General features: G+C 51.6%; 1 protein-coding gene across 9 annotated transcripts in view; it reads right to left on the reverse strand.

Moving 5' to 3' along the window:
* Positions 1-23,033, reverse strand: part of TNRC6B (trinucleotide repeat containing adaptor 6B) — a 2,246,995-nt gene that overhangs the window by 938,731 nt on the left and 1,285,231 nt on the right. The gene's annotated exons all lie outside the window — the stretch shown is intronic.

Below are 23,033 nucleotides of genomic sequence, written 5' to 3' on the forward strand. Positions count from 1 at the left end.
ACCACTCTTTTTTGCACAGCAATGTGAACAGGTAATACAGGATCTGACTGAGAAACTTTATCCAGGATGTCTGTCAGATAAGCCTGTTCAAATGGTAACAGAGGCATACTCCACCCCATGTTGCCCACTACCTTGGACATGAGCTGTCGATATGATGCATCAGCATGCTCCCCTGCCTCTGGTCTTCCAAACTCTAGCTCAGGTGAGGCGACCACCCCACTGGCCATCTGCAGGTTGTCATAAAGGTCTCTCAACCTTGATTCCTCGGAGATTAAACTTTATGTACATTTGGCGTACCAAACTGGAGGCCAAATGGTGCCTCGTTATCAGAGGGTTCATTCTACTCAAATATTGAGGTAAGGGACTTAAAATAGTCCTTCCTTGGTAAAGGCACATAAGTCTTTGCAGGTATCAATTGTTTAATGAATAACGGATTCGACACTGGAAGAATCAGAGACTTTTTTCACTGGCACCATATTTTGCTGGAGTGTTTGGCGTCGATATAGCAGCCGGCAATGATGGCGCAGCTGTGGTCGATGCCTTTGGCATCGATGTCTATGGCTTGGCACGGGTGAAAGGCGCAGCCGGCGTGATGACCTCGACTTATGCTTTTGGCTCGACTGATCCTTCGATGACACGTCATTGGATCAAGACCTCGACGGCTTCCGATGAGGATCAGGCCTTCGTCCTGGGCTCGAGGGTGTGCAGGATTTAGTTTGAGCCCTTTACTTACCGGCTTCTTTGGAAGGAGCGGTAGGAGCATGGCTTGGAGGCTTTTGTTTTTGAAATATTTTTTGAATCTCTGCTCTGAAAGCCTCCCACTTGGCCGGAGTGAATTTCTTAGTGGGTAAAGTTAACTTGTCAGGGAAAGCATCCAACAAAGTCGAAGAAGGCGACTTTGGACTTAGACGACGATCAGGAGTGGTTGGAGCCACTCCTCGATCTCAACCTCTTAATTTTCTTCCTCAGTCGGTCGTAGGTTTTTTTGGTCGGGGTAGATGATTTGGGGATTCGACGTACTGTCAATTTCCCCTTTCATTCCTTCAAGGCCTTACCAGTCATCGACTAGCATTTGGAAAAGTCTGAGGTGTTATGCTCCATCCAAAGGCACCATAAACATAAGATGAGGATCGGTCAATGACATTTTCGACCCACTATCTCGACACTTCTTGAACCTGATCTTCGGGGTGCTCAGTGTCGACGCAGAAGACATATTTCTCGAAGCAATTAAGCTTGAAGTAAAGAAGTGCACCATATTTCTCGAAGCAATAGCATTTGCGGAAAAAAACTGAAGCCAACGGGCGCTAGGCTGCTATATATGCCTTCGATGACATCGAGCCGACGCCATCGAAGCACACCGCCCTCTGCCGAAATAAAATCAGAAGCAGCTAGAGCTGGATATCGAATATCAAAGATGAGGAATACGTGGGAGCACACAATTCATTCAAAGCAAAACTTTTACCTCTGGAACAGCCTCGCCTCAAGCGAACATGTTGCGTAGCATCGCTTTGCCGACCCTGGACTCCTCTCAGGAATCCATATTGACGCAGTAGAACCTCGTGAAGGTGTGCATAGATCTCCACGTAGCAGTCCTGCAGATGTCCAGCAGGGCCACAACAAAAAGGAAAGCTGTCCTTGCAGCAATCGCTCTGGTGTAATGGGTTCTCCTCCTGTAGTGTTACCATGCGAAACTTCTGAAGTTTTATGAACAGGTCTAGAACAGGACGCATAGTGAGGTCCTTTTTGGGTACAAGGAAGTACACTGAATACATACCCTTGTTTACCTAAATAGGGACAGCTTCTATGGCGTCCTTTCCCAACAACGCTTCCACTTCTCTATTCAGGATTTCCAGATGGTCCGGTGAAAGGAGCAGTGAGCGTGGTATATCCCCTCCCACGTCATGAGTAAAGATGTTAATCGCCCCCCCTCCCCCCGACTGGGGAAACATGGGAGGGGACCTGGATCTGATGGTCATTTCTGACCAGAAGCTGCGGTTCCCCTCGGACTGGGGCCTCTACCTCTAGCTTTGCCGCATCACTGACCTCTTGAAGGGTAGTACCCAGGGCTTCCTGTATTGAAACTCACTGTGCCATAGTTAATTTGATTGCACGGGACTGCCCTCGAAAAGGACCGCCGGGAGCTAGTACCTCTCTGGGGAGAAGGTCTTTGTGTGATCTGTTGCAGAGACTTCAGAGTCTCATGCTCTTTTTTGGCTGTTTCAACCGCTTTCCCGAAGAGGTTACTTTCTTAAACAGGCTTATTGTTGAGTGAGGCCCGAGTTTCTGGTTTAAACCCTGAGGTACGCAGCCAAGCGTGTCTTTTCAGTAGGGTCCCTTGGGCCAAAGACCTGACTGCTGTTTCAGCCGTGTCCAGTGTGTTCATCACATTCTGGTTCACCTGCCTTCCCTCGGTTACAATAGAGAGAAGTTTGGACCTGGCGGGTTCTGGGACCTCCTGGAGACCCTCTTGGAGTAGATTCCATTTAGCGTCAGCATAACTTGCCAACAGCGTGGTATTATTTGCTATATGCATAGTGTATGCGGCAGCCGAGGTGACTCGTTTGCCTAAGGCATACAGCCTTTTGGATTCCTTGTCCGGGGGTGCCTCCCCAGTGGCAAGGGGTACCCCTGCTCTTTTTTTCGGGTGGTAGTCACTACCAGAGAATCGTGGATGGCGTGCCCTTTAATGTATTGTGGGTCGGAAGGAGACGGCCGAAACAATTTTTCCACTCTTGGGTTCACTGCCCGGGTTTGAGCCAGTGATACCAAGGAGGGAGTCAACCTTCTCTTGATGGAGTTAAGGAGGGGAATGGCTTGGCTAGATGGAGGATTCTCCTTAAAAATATCCTCTACAAAGTCCTGCTCAGGCACAGCCTCTTGAGTAGAGATCTGAAAATATTCAGCTGCCTTCTTCAACATAGAGTTGACGGCCATCTGGTCATCTGCAGGCGAGGCTTGACGAGCCGGAGTGGAATCCAAACACAATACATCAGTGCCCTGATCTTAATGGGAAGTGTCCATGGGTCTGTTCCCTCGTGCTGGGTTTCTTTCCAATTGTCTGTGGCATCCGCCTGTTCCTCTTCATAATCCTGTAGAAAGGAAGTTTCTTCCTCTTCATTGTACATGTCCCTATAGGTGTCCAGGTGCACAATGTCTTCCTGCTGGACAGGAACAGAAGGCTGATCTTCCTTATGAGTATATTGGAGGTTAGGCTCTCCACCAGACCTATTTGGGGGAGGATGATCAGAAAAACTGATAATTCTCTCCAGACGGTCCATACACCCCTCAAATTTCTTCCTTGTCCATTTGGAGGACCCAGGAGGGCCTACGGGTGGAAAAACGTATTTTAAGAGACGCCGAAAAGTGTCTCTTAGGGTGTTGGAAAGAGGCTCCTGACTGTCCTCATAAGTATCGTGAGAATCGGGGCCCCATGGCGTATCAAAAGATTTGTCCGCGGCTTGCCCCATGATTTTCGGCGGAACCGGGATAAGTCTCACCGCCGCAGTAATCCTCGATAACCGCTGAATCAGCGTGAGATATATGTTCCGATGGTCTATCGGTAGGTATATTGCCTTCCGCTGTGTTAGGGGGCCTAGCGGTCCGTTTTTCGACTAGAGGCCTAGTCCCGATTTTTGGGCCTACAGCGGCCTTCTGGACCGTCGTAGAGTCGGATTTCCGCGTTTCGACATGTGAAGCTTTTGGAGTAGCGCCCTTACTTGTTTTTGATTGCCCAGTCGCAAGACGCTGCTGCGGATGTGGGGAAGGCTTTGGATCGGCACGATCCGAGGAAACCGCCGAAACTTTCAACAGCCCTGCTGGTGCTTTCACCTTTTTCAACGAGGACTTTGAAATAGGCGTATGGGTTGTGTGCCTAGTGAGAGGCTTTTATACCCCCCTGCCCCCGGGTGTTGTTTCTGAAGAGTGACCAGAGTCAGGCCATAAAGGGTTGGGGACGGGCGTGGCGGCCCTAGAAGTGTCCGCTTCAAAGTCTATTACATCCACAACTGATGTTTGGTCATCTGAGGTGCCCCGTCACTCTCAGCGGGTGTGGCAGTGGGAGAAGGGTGTTCCACCGCTTTACACAGCGCTACTTAAGGGTCTTAGGCCAAAGGAGTTTGCAGGCCGTACACTGCTTTTCGTCGTGATCTAAGGGGAGACAGGCGTTACAAGCCCTGTGTTCGTCCTTCCAAGAATATCTGACCCTACACTTAGGGCAGAACCTAAAAGGAGTCCTTTCCATAGCAAAAGGGGAAGATGACTAGAACAAAAGGGTTAAGAGGGGAAAAGAGGAAAGACGTACCGAAAATATGGCCACCCTGACCCCACTCTCCCTACTGTAAAGGTCGGCCAGAAGACCCGACCACGTGGAAAATCCAGCCGCCGGATTTTAGGTGCCGAAATACACCGACGTAGATGAATCCCCCGGAGTCTTCGTCGATGATGTTCTTGTGACCGAAGTGACTAAATGGGGAAAAACCGACAAGTCGGTATAAGATAAACAATGTCTCTTGTGTAAGAGGTCCACTATAGGGCGACCAGTTATGTGAGCGGAAAAAAACAATCTGAGGGAACCCGGCGCGTGAGGGATTTTGGGTACACTACACGTCACGATAGGGATAGTGTTACAGAAACACCTATGCTGACCTCGCCTTTCGGTCCCCAAAAGACAAGATGCAATACTCCACGTTAACCACTGGATGTCGGACTACATGCACAGCATGCGATTCTAAGCAGATTAACAAGTATCAGAAAACAAAATACACAGCATTACAACATTACAAAACCACGGGAGGTAGGAAGGCTCAACAGAAACAATTAACACTTATCCCTGGAACAGACTCGCCTCAAACAAACAGGTTGCGTAGCACTGCCTGGCTGGCTCTCTACTCCTCCCTGGAATCCCTGTCGACGGAGTAGAACTTTGCAACAGTATGTGTGGACCTCCTTGTTGCAGCCCTGCAGATGTCGAGCAGGGCCACACCAGAAAGGAACAGCGTTGTCAGTGATCGCTCTGGTGGAGTGGAATCTGGGATGTCCCGACAGAGGCAGGTTCGCAAGCCGATGACAGTGCATGATGCAGCTGGAGAGCCATCTTGAGATGAAGCATTGCACAAGGCCTGCCCATGATTCACAGGTCCAAAGTTCACAAACAATTGAGAAGTCTTTCGAAAACTGTGTGTGCCACGTAGAACCTCAAGGCACGAGCAGCATCCAGCGAATGCAAGGTCCTCTTCGCCGGCGACAAAGAAAACAGGCAACACCAAAGGCTTGTTCAGGTGGAATTCCGACTGAACCTTCAGCATGAATGTGGGGTGAGTAGAGAGTACCAAAATTGATTTGTGGGAAGTCTGATACGGCCTGGATATCACCCACTCGTCTGGCTGAGGTGATGGCCATAAGGAATGCCATCTTCCTTTAATGGGGCTTGATACATAGGTTCGAAAGATGCCCCCATGAGTCTTGGCAGAACCACTTTTAGTTCCCATGCCGAGCGAAGGAACAGGTTACTTACCTGTACATGCTCATGAATATTCCCCGTCGTCAGGCTGGGAAACATTGTTAAAGAAATAAATCTGTTTGTTTCATTTCTGACCTGTCTTTCTCCTAACAACCAATCACTGAGCTCTGGGTCATACAGCCCCCAGCGATCACTGCCCTCTACCTAAGCCCCGCCTCTGGCAGCCATCTTCAGATTTGGTAGCACATAGCAGAGGGGTAGGCTGGAGGGTTAGCATGTGAATTCATGCCAGATCCATGCTGGAGAACAACAGTTATAGTTAAGTAACGTTTTGCTTCTCCAGCATGGGTCTGGTATAGATTCACATGCTCATGAATAAAGAATACATAGCAGTACACACATGCACAACCACGTGAGGTGGCAAGGCCCAACAGAAGCAATCTCTTACCTCTTCACCAAACACACCTTCAAGAGAACAGGTTGCGCAGCACTGTTTGGCTGACTTTGGACTCCTCCTTGAAATCCCTGTTGACGCAGTAGAATTTAGTGAAGGTGTGCTTCAACCTCCACGTAGCAGCCCTGTAGACATCCAGCAGGGGAACATCAGACAGCAATGCCGTTATAGCAATCATCGCTCTGGTGGAATGGGCTCTCAAGACAGCCAGGCAGCGTTCGGTCGGCCAACCAGTGACAGTGAGTGATACAGTTGAAGTGCCACTGGGAAATGGAAGCCTTGGACAGGGCCTTGCCACTGTTCACAGGACTAAAGTTCACAAAAAGCTGCGAAGTTTTCCAGAAACTCTTCATGCGGGCCACGTAAAACTTCAGCACTCGAACAGCATCCAGCGAGTGCAAAGTCCTCTCAGCCGGCGACAAAGGCGTCGGAAAAAACACAGGTAACAGCAAGGGTTTGTTGAGGTGGAATTCCGACGGCACCTTGGGCATGAAGGAGGGGTGCATCCGCAGCACCACCCTCGTCTCGTGAAAAGTCAAGCAAGACCGCTTGCATGACAGTGCCTGGATCTCACCTACTCATCTTGCATAGGTGATGGCCACGAGGAAAGCGGTCTTCCATGACAGAAACTTGAGAGGAGCTGAATGCATAGGTACGAATGGGGCCCTCATGAGCCAAGTCAGCACCACATTGAGTTAACACGCCAGTGCCGGCGCTTTTCTCTGGCGGGAATGAGCGGTGCAGTCCCTTGATGAACTTCTTTAATTTTTGTGGAGGTAAGGAGAGGTTGAGGGTGGAAAGGTCCAGCACAACTATCAAGCCTGCCTGGTTCTTTTTGTTAATGGAGAAAATCCTGGGAGTAGAAGCCCAAGCCTCGCTGGGAGGCGGGGACTTCTTCCACAGCCTGGCTCTCTACGAGCGATCGGATCTCCGCCAGAAGAGTTGCTGTCCCAACTTTAGGGAGTGGAGGGGAGGAGGGAGTAGAGGCTGGGATGGGTAGGCGGTACCCCGTGGATACTACGGAGAGGGCCCAGGGGTTCGCGAAACTCTGGTGCCAGAAATGTGCATGGAGAGCAAGCCTGCCCCCCCCACTGGAGACAAGTGGACCCGGAGGGGCGTGTCAGGCCTTCTTTCCCGCAGAGGCTGTTGTCGAGGAGGGGGACTGGAAAAAGCCATTACTTCCCCCACACCTCTTTTTGTTGCTTGAGCCAATGTGGGGTCGGCGAGCGGTCCGGCTGCCTTGACCACCGTTCTTGGAAGCTGCAGAACCCTCTAAATGTACGCCCTTTGTCGGAGCACTGCTTTGACTGGGTGTACGATTTGGACGTGGTCTTTTTCAGGATGGATAAAGACTTGATAGTTTGTGAGCTGTTTTTCTTTTTGTCCATCTCCTTGTCCGTGGTGGAGTGCAAGAGGTCATTCCCCTCGAACGGCAGGTCTAATATGTGTTCCTGGACGTCCGGGTTAAATTTAGTTGCACAGAACCAGACTGTTCGTCTCATGTCCGTGGTGCTGCAGATGGCCCGGCCACAGGTGTCAATGGGGGCCATGGTGGACTCCATGATGTCCTGCGTCACCAGCTTGGCATCAGCCAGTCCCGCCTTGAAACGTGATTGGCCCTGTGTAGGTAGCTCTGGGAGGAAATCAGCAATTCCCCGCCACAACCTCTGGTTAGCAGCTACCAGCACGGCATCAGCGTTGGCCTAACGAAGATGCAAGGATGCGTTGCAATAGAGTTTCTTACTATATGCCTCCAAGATCTTCTCCTTGCCTAGCAGCGCTGCAGAGGAGGCGGCGGCAGAGGACGACGGAGGCTTGGAGTACAGTGATGCTGCAGCGATCACCGAGGAGTGTGTCTGAGGATAGGCCGATAGCAAGAGTGCATCTCCCTCCATATGCCTGTACTTGTACAGCTGTCGATTGGCTGGATGGACATAGTGGGGCTTGAGCAAACCATTCTTGGGCAGGGCGACCACATCACTCTGCAGTGGAATTCCTGTTTTAGCCGAAGGGCGTTGCGTGAGGACTTCTGCGAGGACCCCCTCGGCTGGTTGCTCGACCTATTGTTGAGGGAGGCCAAGGTATGCAGTCAGCCCTGCAAGATGTTCATGGGAGGCCTTGGCTGACGATGGCTGGTCGGGGTCCTCCTCATCGGTCGTGTCCGCCTGGGGGTCAGGAGGATCTTGCACCGGTGGAGGAGTGGCGGGAGCCAGAGGCGGGGGTACTGGGATTGGAGGCTGTGGCGGATGCTGGTACGGAACCGCCTGAGGAATCGGTTGGGGGACCGGAGCCGGTGGCAAAAGCTGCGCTGGGGCTGGTGGCACCGGCGGGAGAGCCTGAGGTGCTGGAAGCATTGGTAGGAGCAACTCCCTGATGGCATCCCCGAGCATCACCCCCATCCGAGGGGACTTCATGAGTCAAAGGAACCTCTCAAAGAACCTGTCCTCACAGGCTGGAGGGGTATAGGGAATATAGACGAGTAGCGGGCGGCTGCTGGAGGAACTGCATACCCTACCCATATGGACGTAGTGGGAACCTGCCCTGCGCAAATGAAGAATAGGCTGGAGGCAACGTACCTGGTTGACACTAGTTCCACCTTGACCCTCGTTCTTCGCTGAATTCCCATTCCTGGTGCGGCGGCGGATGGGTGCTCATATCTTGTTGAGCTGCCTTCCACGTGCCTGCGCCATAATGCTCAGCTCGCTGGGCCCAGCCTCCTCCAGGACTGATTGTGGATCATGAGGCCTACCCTGCTCATCAAGCCAAGGCCTGGTAAGTGTAACACCCTCGGACCGGGGGCTGGTAGAGAAGCGTTTAGGCACCCCCTCTGACATATTGCCGGTACTAGGGCTTAGCCCCTAGGGTGAAGACCCACTACAAGAAACTTCCGGTCCCTCAACACTGTCACCCGGGATGATGCAAGGATCCCTCGCCCCGTAGGCCGGTAGCCAGGGGGGTCTCCGTGCACATGCTGGTAGTAGAACCTGGGTGGTCCCTCCCACGCGGGCGTGTTCTTGGGGGAGTATCATCCCTTGCGGGGTGTGATGGAGAATAACCAGGTTACTCACCATAGTGACCACCTTACTCCTAGTCCATAGTCCCCTTTCCTCCATACTTATGGGACATTCCTCCGTCCTGTGGGACGGGACTGAAGCACTTTGTATAAGGATTCAAAATTGTGCAAAAAATGTAGTCCTTCCTTTCTTTCTACGCAGGGCCCGGCACGCAGCCTTAGCCCCACCCATCTCAGCTCCGCCCTGCGCATCGTCCATCAGTCCTTTTCTATCTCCAGGTCAGCAACCTTTTAGCAATAACAGAGGAACCTTATTAGAGGGGACGGAGGGCGGGCGTATGGAGGAAAGGGGACTATGGACTAGGAGCAAGGTGGTCACTACGGTGAGTAACATGGTTATACTCCTACGTCCCGTCCCCTTTCCTCCATACTTATGGTAGATTCCCAAGCACTCCTTACAGGAACTATGGGTGGATGGAAAACCCCCTACTGAAACAGGTTCTTCAGCACAGCCTGACCAAACTGAGCATCAGATCTGGAGCTCAGGTCTAGACAATGCTTTCAAAAAGCCGATCGGGAGGCCCAAGTGGCCGCCTTTGCGATGGTCTCCCAGGGGACATATTTTTGAAAGGCAACTGCGGCTGCCTTTCCCCGCACCAGGTGTGCATGAATACCTTTAGGCGGCTTCAGTCCTTGGATGGCGTAAGACTCCGTAATGCAGGCAGCGATCCATCGGGAGATAGTCGCCTTAGAGGCCTGCTTACCTTGTGGATTACCAAAGGTCAACAACAGTTGTGAAGAGCGCTTAAATTTGGATGTTCTGTCCAGACAGAACTTTAGAGCCCTTCTAACATCCAGGCAATGCAGAACCCTTTCCGCCTCTGAAGCGGGGTTCGGAAAAAAGACCGGCAGGGAGATTGACTGGTTCAGATGGAAATCAGAGACCACCTTCGGCAGGAAAGCAGGGTTTGTCCGTAGGCCACCTTATCCTTCTGAAAATCCAAGAAGGGATGCTCCACCGACAAAGCCTGGGTCTCACTCACGCGCCTTGCTGAATTAATGGCAACCAAAAAGGAGACCTTCCACGACAGGTGCTTGAGGTCCACAGTGGCCATCGGTTCGAAAGGTTTATGGCACAACACCGTCAGGAACACATTTAGATCCCACGACGGGTGCGGACTACGAATCGGATGGTAAAGGCACGTCAAGCCTGCAAAATGTCTCTTAACCACTGGATTTAGACAGTAAGAGCATTGGTCCGTAGATAGGTAGGCGGAAGCCGTCGAAAGTTAAGTTCTGCATGACAGAACGTGAATTCCTGACTCTGCTAGGTGAGATGCAAAGGACAGTACCGTGTCAATAATAGCCGCCCTTGGGTCCAGCTGTTTGTTTAAACCCCAACGACAGAACCGGAGCTATTTGCTTCTGTACTGGGACGTAGTCAAGGGTTTTCTGGCTGCCTGAATAATAAGCATGTTATCCACAGACAGGCTAAGATGTTCTTAAGACCTGAACTCAGGCACCATGTCTCCAAGCTGAGCGATTGTGGGGAGGGGTGCCACAGCTGTTGCTCCTCCTGGTGAAGAATATCAGGGCTCACGGGTAACCTGATTGGCGGATACACCGACAGGTGTTGAAGTTCTGAGAACCAAAACCTGGCCGGCCACTACGGGGCTATGAGTAGAAGGGAACAGTTCACCGTGTTCTTCAGTTTGCAAATCGTCCGATGAACCAGAGGCGGGAATGCATAAGCCCTCAATGTTGTGCCATGGAATCTCGAGAGCATCCCCCAGAGAGGAGGCGGCCAGCCAGTTTCTGGAGGCATAGAGAGGAAGTTTCTTGTTTGCTGCCGTAGCAAAGAGGTCCACTTCCGGTGTGCCTCAGCGCAGGAAAATCCATGAGAGGACCTCCGCCTCCAGTTCCCACTCGTAGCTGACCATCGTCCGCCGAATGAGGGCATCTGCTGTGACATTCAGTTGGCCCGGAATGTGTACTGCAAGTAGCCAGACACCATGACGAACAACCCATTCCCAAATCTGGATGGACAGGTCCACGAGAGGGGGAGACTTGGTGCCCCCTTGCTTGTTGATGTAATACATCGACAACACATTGACCGTGCGGATACGGACCACTTTGTTGGCAATGATCGGTCTGCACGCCTTGAGCACTAGGAAGATCGCCAGAAGCTCCAGATTTATGTGTCCTGAGGCAACCAAAGATCTGAGACTTGAAGATCATCCAACGTCGCACCCCACCCTAGAAGGCAGGAGTCCGTCGTGACCGTCAACATAGGAGCTGTGTCCTGAAAACCCGCTCCCACCCACAGATTGCTGAGAGAAGACCACCACTCCAGGTCCACTCTCATGGAAGCCGGAATCGTTATCAACTTGGAGTCCGGATCCACAGCCTGAAGCCAAGAACTCCGAAGAGCCATCTGAGTCCGCCTCATCTTGAGACGAGCAAGAGGAAGAGCCAACACGCACGAGGCCATGAGGCCCAGAAGCCTCTGGAACCACCAGGCCGACATGCTCTCCGACTGCGCAAACATCTGACACGTGGCCAACAGATCCGCCATTCTGTCCCCGGTCAGGTACACTCTGCAGTCGATCGTGTTCCAGCGAAAACCCAGGAAAATCAAGTCCTGAGAGACCGCCATGGAAGATTTCCACCAGTTCACTGATAACCCGAGGTGGAACAGGAGCTGGAGGAGAGACTGAAGATTGCAGGCGGCTTTCAACAGGCAAGGGCTGCGTAAAAGCCAGTCTTCCAAAAACGGATACACATGGATACCCTGCAGACGAAGATCGGCCGCGATCACTGACATCTTCATGAAGACACGGGGCGCCGAGCTGAGGCAAAAACGAAGCACTAAAAACTGGAAGTGCTCCTCTCCCACAGAGAAACCGAGATATCTCCTGCAAGCCACACAGATCAGAATATGTATGTACGCATCCTGAAGGTCCACCACGCTGAGCCAATCGCCCATCTGCAAGGACGACGGTATCTGGCTGGGCGTGATCATCTTGAATTTCTCTTGGGTTAGGAAAAGATTGAACTGGGAAAGGTCTAGGATGGTGCGCAGGCCAGCCTGGTTGGGTTTGGGCACCGTAAACAGCCGGGAGTAGAAGCCCTCCCCTCGTTCCCCGAGGAACGGGTTCCACAGCTCTGAGGTCCAGCAGCTTCTGAGCCTCGGCTTTTAGGAAGGTCGACCCCGACTGCTGGAAAGGTGGGGTAAAGGGTGGGGTAGGGGGAAGCGTAAGCAAAAGCCCGCCCGAGCAACTGACAAGAACCACCTGTCCTGGGTGATGGTCTGCCAGGCCTCCTAATGAGACGCAATGCGTTCTACCACCAGGGTCTCGTGCGAGCGCCGAATACCCTCATTTGGCAGGCTTTTCAGTGGTGTTACCACCTGAACCGGAGGAGGAGGCTGAGGAGCGGGAGAAAAACCAAGTCCGTTGCTGCCTTCAGCAGGAATTTCCCGAAGGGGTATCCACTCTGCGGGATTTTCGGTCTAGAGACCCCCTGAAACCAGAGGAGGGCCGACTTTGCGACAACGGTCTCTGGGTCCTAAAAGGCGTTTTAACCAGGACGGACAAGGACTTAGCTGTTTGGGTTCTGTTCTTCGTTTTGGTGGGCTCCACATCCATTGTGGAATGGAAAAGCTCCTTACCATCAAACGGCAGGTCCAACACCTTGCCCTGCACCTCCTTTGAGAACTTGGTGGCATGCAACCACGCCTGTCGAGAGGCGTCAACACCCAGCATAAGGCCCCGAGCCGAAGTGTCGACGTGATGACGGGGCCTCAAGCAGACCCTGGGCCAAGACCCTCGCATCGGATAAACCCGCTTTAAAGTCTTCCAGCTTCTCGACTGGAGTGAACTCCTGGAACTCCGACAGACCTTTCCACATCTTCATATTCGCCCCTGCTAACACCTGTTCTGCATTAGCCTGCCAGAGCTACAAGGCTGAGTTATCGAAAATCTTCCTCCCAAGGGAGTCGAGGAGCTTGTCCTCCTTCCCCAGGACTCGAGTAGCCGTCGTAGAAGATGATGCTGCAGGCCTGGACTGTAAAGTGGCCGCAGCCACCACTGTGGAGGAGGAGGGGGCGGACAAGATGATAGGGCCACCTCTTCCGAAGAATGTAGCCTGTATCGCGCATCAATTTTCTTATTGACGAAAAGTCCAGAGTGTGGCTTTTCCCAGACCCTACGGACCTCGGCCAAAACGTCCTTCTGCAAGAACAGGGGGTACGCTCCGAAGGAGACAGGGTGAACACCCCCGAAAGTACACCCTCCTGCAGAGCAGGTGCCTCGGGCAATGGAACATCCAATAGACACTTCGTGTCCAGTACCCGGTCATGGAAAGCTCTAATAGAGCGGGGCTGGTCTTCGCTGTCCTGATCGCCCTGCGTATCATCCAACAGGTCAGGATCCTGCTGAACCGTGTGAGGCACCGCCTTGTCCACGAGGGACAATGGAGGCTAGGGCGGAACGGTCGGTGGAGGCACCGTCGGCAAGGGCGGCGCCACCGGGGGAGTGGGTGGAGCCGGAGGCGCAGACGGGCAAATCTCCCTAAAAAGGCCCTTTAAATATTGTCTCATGGGGTCGGTACGCATGAGCGTCTGAAATTTGCTGAAAAAGGCGTCCTCCAGAGACGTTTTTGGAGCTGCCGGAGGAGGCCTCTCATGAGGAGGATAATTCCAGGGACGCAGAGGGGAGAGATGCCACACAGGCCCACCCCCCGAAGTGTCCACAAAAATCAAGGGTGCCAAACACACAGGACCCAAGACAGTGTGCGGAAGGGGCATCCGAGCATTCCAGTCAAACTGGAGAAAACGGATGTGCACAAGGAATTTTATATTCACGCGCAGAACCAACTCCTACACCTGAGGTCGATGGCATAGTTGTAGGGGAAGCGCCCAAAATGGCCGCCGTGGTCGTGGCGGGAACGTCCGCCATTTTGCCATCACATGAGGGGAACTGCGGCATGTGTGGAAGTGAGGCAGGGGTCCCTGTCGGTGAGTCAGGGGTCTTAATTTTAGCCTTTACATAAGGAACCTCGGCCCAGCCGGTACTATGAGGCCTGGAATGTTTCTGCGACATACCAATAGCCAAACTAGCCTTCAAAAGGAAGGACCTCGGCATTGCCGGTAAAGGAGGAACTTTCACTCCTTGCCCCCACAACAATTCTGGCGTCCCCACAAGAGCAGGAACGGTGAGAAACAACTTTCACCGATAAGGCCTCTCAGAAGAACAAGTTACTTCTTACCTGGTAACGTTCTTTCGATGGGATGTTGCTCCGACGTATTCCTCATCTTTGATAGATCATCTCCCAGCTTGCTGGCGTCTGAACATTTTTTCAGTAGAGGGCGCTGCGCGTCGACGTCCCTCGACCCGATGTCCCTCGACAGCCTCCGTATCGGCGCAGATGCCATCACGCGTATAAATAGACTGACGTTAACAGTTGTTTTACATGAATTGGTTATTGACCTTGAAGGAGCGTAAGCTGCAACCACAAGCAAAGTATTACTGCGGGGATGGATGGGAGGGGCGATAAGGAATACGTCAGAGGAACATCCCATCGAAAGAACGTTACCAGGTAAGAAGTAACTTGTTCTTCAAAGGGATTGTGTCCTCTGACGTATTCCTTATCTTTGATACACTCCCATAGCAGTGGTGTGTAATTGGAGGTGGGAGTAAAACGCCATGTTACCTTTTAAGAATGAACAGAATGTAATACGGCTTTGCCAAACCTAGTCTCTTGAATAGAGGAGGAATCCAGGTTGTAAAATCTTGTGAAGGTATGTGCGGACGACCATGTGGCAGCCACACATGTCTTGGACCGGAACCCCTCTTTGGAGGACCGAGGAGGCTGCGATACCCCTGGTTGAATGAGCCCTAAGATTTTGAGGAGGCTCTTTCCCTGCTAGTTTGTAACATTCCAGAATGGCCAAAATAATCCATCTGGAAATGCTTTCCACTCCTGTACGAGTTTCCACCAGTCCCCGTCATTCCTCAAATGATCAGGAGGTTGAGAAGATTCCGGAGGACCATGATCCTAATTGCCCCAGACTGGGCCAGGAGAACGCAGTACCCGGACCTTCTGGACATGTCTATCTGCCCTCCAATTCGTCTTCCACTCAAGGAGAATCTTCTCACACAGAAGGGAGGTCAGGTTCTCCATCCAGACATTAGAACCCTCAACCTTCATGCCTGGCATCTGAAAGGTTGTGATACAAGGATTGGGACCTCCCTGATGACGTCATGGAGGTGTTGCTTTCAGCCAGAAGGCCAGCAACAAAGTCTTTATACTGCTGCCGTTGGAACAAATTTTGCAGCTCGTGTACAGAAGAGAATATCGACCCCTTTTCACAGTGTTATCCTTTCTACTCTACTTGGCAAATTCAGGCCTTCTATGGCACCTTTCTCTAGCAGGTCTACAATTTCCTGCAAGAGGAGCGGATCTGGAACCTTCAGAGAGCTTTCCCCGGTGGATGACTGAGGGATGCATAGAAAAGGCAGGCAGTAACCTTGGGCAACTGTCTCCAATGCCCAAGCATCTGATGTAATAGCCTGCCATTCCGTCAGATGTTGAGTTAACCTGCCCCCTACTGGTGTTTTGTGAGGAGAGTCCTCAGAGCGGTTTGGAGGCGGCTGATGCAGATGCTGAGGGTAAAGAGGCACCTGCTGCGGCTTTTGTATTTTTACCCCGTTCACCTCGGGTGAATTTTTTCTGACCCCTTTGAACCGGCTGTCCTCTGCCTCTTCCGAATGCGGAATAGAAGCAAAAGGACTTACCTCTCCATGAGGTTCCTGAGGGGCGATATGGTGTCTGACGGATTGCAGCTTCCATGGATTTTGCTGCTGCCTTTGATGTTTGTAGTTTCTCTAAACTGTCATCCGCCTTCTTACCAAACAAAGAAGAGCCGTCAAAGGGCATATTCAAAAGTCTGCTTTGCACATCTGTAGCAAAACCAGACTTTCGCAACCAAGCAAATGTCTGGGTTGTTGTACTTGCTGCCATGGCCCTGCTGATGCTGTCAGCAGAATCAATGCCAGTTTGAAGGGATTCGCACATAGCGTCTTTAGCATCCTTGATGATGTTTAGGAACGCTTCCCTTTCTTCTCCCTCCGGGTGGCAGTCAGCCGCTGATGAAGCACACTCCCAAAGTGTGTGGCTGAACCTTGCGTGCGTACAAGTAGCATTGATGGATTTCAGCGCCATGCTACATGCAGAAAAGACTTTTTTGGCCATAGAGTCATCTCTCTTATCATCCCTGTCCTGTGGAACAGTAGGGTAAGCCGATTTACTACCTGATGAAGTAGCTGCCTGAACAACCAGACTCTCCGGAGTTGGGTGTTTGGATAAATATTCAGGGTCAGCAGAAGACGCCCTATATTTAGCTGAAAATGTTTTGTTAACCGCCGGGATTAGCTCAGGTGTTTCCCAGTTTGCCAATATTCTCCTTTGTAATGCCGCATGAAATGGCACCACAAAATCCTCCTGTGGACCTTTGACCAAGATGTCTGTGAGGTTGTCTTGCTGAAAAGCAGGTGAGGGTGTGGACCACCCCATAAACTCCATTATCCTTGCCATCAAGGTTCTATAAGGGGTTTCAGCATGTTCCCCTGGGTCTGGTCTGGCAAATTCCACTTCTGGGGAAGTGTCCAACACACTTGCTTCCTGTAAGGATTCTTGGAGGTCTTTCAACCTACCTTCATCAGAGGTAAATTCCTCTGGTACAGGAGTTGCAGATCCCTGCAACTCAAAAGGTCTTTCCTGATCCGAATCCTCCCAGTCTTCATAAATAGATTATAAGACTCTGGAGTGATCAGGTCTTGCAAATGGTATAAATCCCATTTCCAGAGCAGAAGGGGCCAAATTCGTCATGATTGGCTGAGAAAACCTCAACGTCGTCGACGCGGACGTTAAAGGTTTCAAAGCCATTGAAAAAAAGGCGTTGAGAAAGGTGGTAGAAGCCTCGATGAACTCAAGAGAATCGGAATTCTACTCGAGGTTGTCGACGACATTCTCGTGATCGAGGCTCTGGGTATGGCACTGGCTGTGAGGTGGCCGTGGGTTTGTCCTTTCTCAACGTCGTCGTCGACTTGACTGACCTGTGCATCGAAGAACCCTCCGATAACGGCGTCGAAGACGCCGATCTATGCGTCAAAGGGATCTTCAACGACTTTGTCGAAGACGTGACTTTGCCTTTACTCGAGGGTTTGTGACGCTCGAGTGGTTTCTTTCGCCGGGTGCTGCGACTCACAGCGTTTTGATTTTTCGGGTCTTTCACCCAGGGTATCACCCTCGGCAGTCTTCGAGGGGGTCGAGACCGCTTTCTCGAAGACGCTCAGCATCTTTTTCCTGAATTCCTCCCACTCAGCCTGAGAGCTATGTTTTGTGGGGCAGGAGACCCTTTTTGGGGAAATGGAAGAAGACGACAAGGAAGGGGATCTTTGACGTCTCTTTGTTGAATGCTTAGATCTCAAAGAGTGATGGGAACTGCTTCGAGACCTAGAACGAGAATGTCTTTTGTGATGGCGAGGAGACGAATGTCTCGACTCCGCCGAGGAAACTTTCGAAGAAGTTTTAACTTCTCAAGCTTCCCCTTCCGCTCCTTCAAGGCTTTCGCCGTCATGAACATGCAGTGCTCGCACTCCGAACAATGGTGCTCGATTCCCAGGCACCACAAACAGATCCTGTGAGGATCCGTCAACGACATTTTCTTTCCACCGTCTCGACATTTTTTGAAGCCGGACCGTGGAGTCGTCGGTTCGGGTGAGGAAGCCATCGAGTACGAGTCGATATTCACGAGGAATAATGAAGTATATTTGACTGAAGAACTGAGCAACGATATTCCGAGGCCCCACGAAGCACGGAAAAACGGAACCGAGCAACGGACGTTGCGCGAGTCTATTTATACGCTTCATGACGTCGGCGCCGATACAGAGGCTGTCGAGGGGCGTCGACACGCAGCGCCCTCTACTGAAAAAAATTTCCGAGGCCAGCAAGCTGGGAGATCTATCAAAGGTAAGGAATACGTTGGAGGACACAATCCCTTCGAAATGTTGGTTTCTTTAGCCTCTGTACGAGGGACCTCGGACCCAGGTCCAGTAACAGCCTTACTAGCGCAGGCCTCGAACATCCGTTCGGTAACACCAAGCCCAACCAAGGCCTTGGGGCGCACCCCGGTACTTTTGAGGGAAGCCAATAAAGAGGCCTCAGAGCGAGCTCCGGTACCCCACGACTCCGTAGAACTGGGTCTACAAGCAGCCCCCACAGGAGGGGCTTCGGAGCGTACTCTGGTATCCATAAGCCCCTTAGGGAGACCCTCAGAGAAAAAACTGGTACAATTATTAGGCCCAGAAGGCACCTCGGGGCAATCCCCAGTGATGGAGAGGTCGATGATCCTCCCGGCCCGGGAAGAGCCCGGAAAAGTGTCTCCCGGCCGGGGTGCTCTGAAAAGTAAAGAACTTACCGGACGTTTCTTCTTTTCGTCGATAAAAGATTGAAAATGCAAAGGAGTACGACGTCGAAACACCTCCTCCCACTGCTCCAACCGACGTTGAAGTGCCTGGACCGTAAGGGAATCGCAATAAAAACAGGAGTCCCAACGGTGGCCCAGACCCAAACACTAAACAAAGAGGAGGGGGATCCGTCCTCGCGAAGCGATGAACAATCTGGAAAGTCTAGTTTGAACGGCAGACTAGTACACGATCACTAGCGAGAGCCAGAGATGAGGGAAAAAAAGGGAAGAAGATCTTCCGCGGATGCAAGTGCGTCTAGTCCCGAACGAGTGGACAAAAGGACTGATGGGCGATGCGCGGGGCTGAGCCGAGATGGGCGGGGCTACGGCCGCGTGCCGGGCCCCGCGTAGAAAGAGAGGAAGGACTAACATTTTTGCTACATTTTGGATGCTTTTACAAAGTGTTCCGGTCACGTCCCACAGGACAGAGGAATGTCCCATAAGTATGGAGGAAAGGAGACGGGAAGTAGGAGTACAGAGGCCCTACTTTGGGCCTGGAAGGATGTTTGACGAAGTCCTTCAGGTAATCTGGAGGTGATTTCTGGAAGAGCTCCCTCCATCTGGCAAGGCTGTTCTTCACAGACCTCCATGACAGGGCATTGCACAACGTACAAGCTTGCCAACCATGGTCTGGGCCAAGGCAACATAGGCAGAGGGCATGGGGGCCTGAAGTTGAGAAGAGCCAGTCAAAGGATGGACACCTGCTGAACCCTGTGGAAGTCTACATGCGCCAGGGAGGAGAGTGACGCCTCGGGACCGAGGACCTGTATGATAAAAAGACTAAAGAGACAGAATTATCAGCGCCAGCACGTGGAATTAATGGCTGAAGCCAAACCCAGGAGCGCTGGTGAATTCGGCACGTTACCGTTGATGCGGAAAAGGGGACTGAGGAGTGGCACCAGTGGGCAGAGTCGGGCAGCGCATTCGCCAAGGGGCACACCCCCACGAACCTCTAAATTTAAAGGGGAAGGTGGTTTTATTCTGGTGGAAAAGGTTTTCTCCCATCCCTTGGAAGGGACGCCCCTTGCAGTATGGAGGAAATGGGATGGGACATCAGAGTAGTTGCTGTTATTTCAGTTAGGGGGTGTTCACCCCCCTGAATAGGAGGGGGGGTGGGAGTACGGGGAGGGGTAAAATGAAAATGCTTGGCATGTGTGTGAAGGCTATCAGTGGAATAGCATCCCTTAAAGTATTTTTGACAAGGTACCAGCAGGCCCGCCCAGGGTACACAACCTACCACCCACAATGGCCAGATGGCGGTTGATACACTGAAATGCATGAGTTGGAATGTTAGAGGTCTGGGCGATCATGTTAAAATGCGGAAGCTGCAGCTATATAACACTGAACACCACAAGGCTTGCATTCTTTTTCTGCAGAAAAATGCACGCACTGGCGACAGGCTGCGATAGTTTCGCTAAAAGCTGGGGAACACCGCTATTATACACAATACTCCACCCAGAGCCGGAGGTGGTGGTGGTGGGGGGTGGTGGGGGGGGTCATGATCTTTGTCCACAAGTCATTGCGATATGTATCAAAGGCCACACAGATCTATCCCCTTGGAGGTTATGTACTGACATATGGCACGCTATCTGGCTTAGAAGCGGTAATGCTCAACATCTATGGCCCCAACGTTGACGTTCCAGATTTCTACACCCAGATTGCAGACCTGCTGTCAATGTACCCTCCAGTGCCTGTCTTGTGGGGCGGGGACTTCAACACCACTATGGAAGTTGACCTGGACAGATCCGGGAATAGGGCCAGGCAGCTGTCTAGGGCTGCTCGGGCAATACTTGAGAGGCAACTAGTCTGAGGGTTGAGGACGCCTAACGACAGCTAAATGCCCAGACTCACGGGTACACATTTTATTCAACTGTACATGACTCGCATTCCAGAATCGACAAGTGGCTAGTATCTGGGACATTGATAGGCTTCATTGTAGGAGCAGGCATACTTCCCAGGACACACTCAGACGATTCTCTGATCACCCTGACGATGATCTGGCATGAATGACAAACCCCTGCACGGTCCTGGAGATTGAAACCACAGGTGCTATTAGACATTGTATTTAGGGCAGAACTGGATGACTGTGTGGCTGAATATTTTAGGCTAAATGCCGCGACGGTGGACTCCTTGCCTTTAAGGCTTATATCCGGGCAATGGCCCTAGCCGAAGAGTCCGGGATTCTCAGGGCTATCTGCCGAAACATTCGAGAAAGTGAAGCCTACCTTAAGCGGCTCAAACAGCAATATGTTGCTGACCCCATCTCAGCCACGTTATGCGAAATCAAAGAGGCACTGGACAGCTTCATAGGTCATGTCGAAAGGGAGAGAAAGCTCCTCGACAACCTGGGAATAGCTAGGCAATATGGAGAAGGGGAGCGTCCGGGTAAGCTACTGGCTAGGGTGGTGAGACAGGAGTAGGGGAGGGGGCATCAAATCCCGCTAACAGAACTACAGGGTTCTGACTCACAGAATTGGGGGTCAATGAGGTATTCCGTTCCTTCTATGAGACGCTTTACGCCAGCAATGAGGATGCATCATGCTCCGAGACAGAGGAGTTCCTGGACGGGTTCCTGCTGTCAGTGTTCTCTGATTAAACCATGGAGGCCCTCGACAGGCCGATCAAAGCTGCAGAGATCGAGCAAGCTATTGAAGCTTTTCCGTCGGCTAAGGCCGCCAGGCCTGATGGACTCACCACAGACTTCTATAAATGCTACAAGACACTCCTCAACTATCTTCCCTGTGGAGCGAGGCATGCAAGAAGGGTGAACTCCCCCCTACGCTTAGAGAAGCAGTGATTAATGTGCTGCTTAAAACTGGTAAACCAGCAACGCATTGTGGCTCATATCGTCCCTCGTCACTCATCAATAGTGATGTTAAAAGGTGCTTTCCCTTCGGCTCGCTCCCTATATGGTGAATCTCCTGCACGCTTACCAGTCCGTATTTGTCCCAGGCCGCTCCGTGGCTCTCAACTTGAGGCATCTATTCAACATGCTGGCGCAAATTGATATAGATGCTGAAGCAGTCGCTGCCGTGCTGAATGTCCAGAAGACCTGATTCTGTATCCTGGCTGTTCATCTGGGCAGTGCTCGATAAGAGCAACTTTGGTCTTCCCTTTACCTCATGGATACAGTTACTTTACACTAAACCGGTAGCCAGCATTTGCACCAATGACCGGCACTCCACGCCATTTGACGTCTGCAGGGGGACCAGACAAGGCTGCCCGCTTTCCCTGCTCATCTTTGCAGACGTCATAGATCCTTTAGCGTACATGATGCGGTTGAAACACTCGCACGGGGAATACAGTTAACGGGCTCCCCTGAGATTCTCTCATTATATGCGGATGACGCATTACTCTACATCAGGGACCCCGAGCGGAACCTTGCTCCAATCATGCGCGACATCCTATACTTTGGGCTCTTGTCCGGGCTGATGGTCACTTGCATCAAGTCCGAATTGTTCTCCCTAACTGACGCTGCTGCTGACCCAGCTAACCTACTGGGGTGCACTTGATCTCCTGCCGAGATCAAGTACCTCGGGATTATATTCACGAGACAGCAATGCTCACAATATGCTCAAAATGATGGATCCCATCTACAACAGCTCAAGCCGAAATGACATACTTGGGCAAGGATACCCATAACCCTGGCAGGAAGATTGTGTCTCTGCTTAAAATGATAATTCTGCCGCACTTATTGTACCGCTTTCTGAATATCCCAATTTTGCTTGGAACTGCGCTGTTTGATGAACTGAGCCCAAGACAAACTGATCCCTGTGGCATATGGGGCGGTAAGACTAAAATGGGCCACACCTACGAGACCATAGGTTTCATTACACCCCTACTCGACTGCACGCTAGGTCTCAAGAACGCTCTCCCTGCTGCCCAAGGTGGCATACAGACAACACTGGCTATTTTCACCTGATCTGGGACTGCCTCAGAATGTTGGGATACTGGGTTGGGGTCTGCACTGCTCTATCTACTATATTAGACTGCACAATTGAACCGAAACACATGAACTGCCTGTTCCATGTGTTCCCATCACTCTGGGGAACTCACCATAAACTTGCTAGGCTTTGCATCATACTTGCTGTACGACGCATGTTGTGGCTTAGACCCGCTAGCCCTACCACTGACCAATGGCTCTGTGACGCCACCTGGGCATCGCAAGTTGAGAAGCGCTGGATCTCCCTGCAGCCAGCTTGCTGTACGCCACCAGATATTTGGCCCACCTTTCGTGTGTACCTTCGGACAATTACCAATTGTGGATTGACAAGACTTAGAAGCCCCTGATTGTCCTGATCCCGTCTGAACTCTGATAGCTGTATGTGTTGATAACACATTTATTGCATTATTTAAAAGCCATGTTGGGCCATGCGCTGCAACGCAATTGGAAACACTAGAACTGTATAACCCAATTTGCCTTGTGTGAAGTTACCGATAAGTTTGCCTTTGTCAACTGGTCAAGCCCTCAAAAGGTTTAAAAAAATAAAAAGTCGGAATAAGATGTGGTCGTTTTCAAGATTTTGATATTAATTTCTGGTTGCAACCAATAGGAGGTAATATATCTGGTCTAACAAAA

Source organism: Ambystoma mexicanum, chromosome 3q (assembly GCF_040938575.1).
Source record: "Ambystoma mexicanum isolate Mex_15411 chromosome 3q, UKY_AmexF1_1, whole genome shotgun sequence".
NCBI lineage: Eukaryota > Metazoa > Chordata > Amphibia > Caudata > Ambystomatidae > Ambystoma > Ambystoma mexicanum.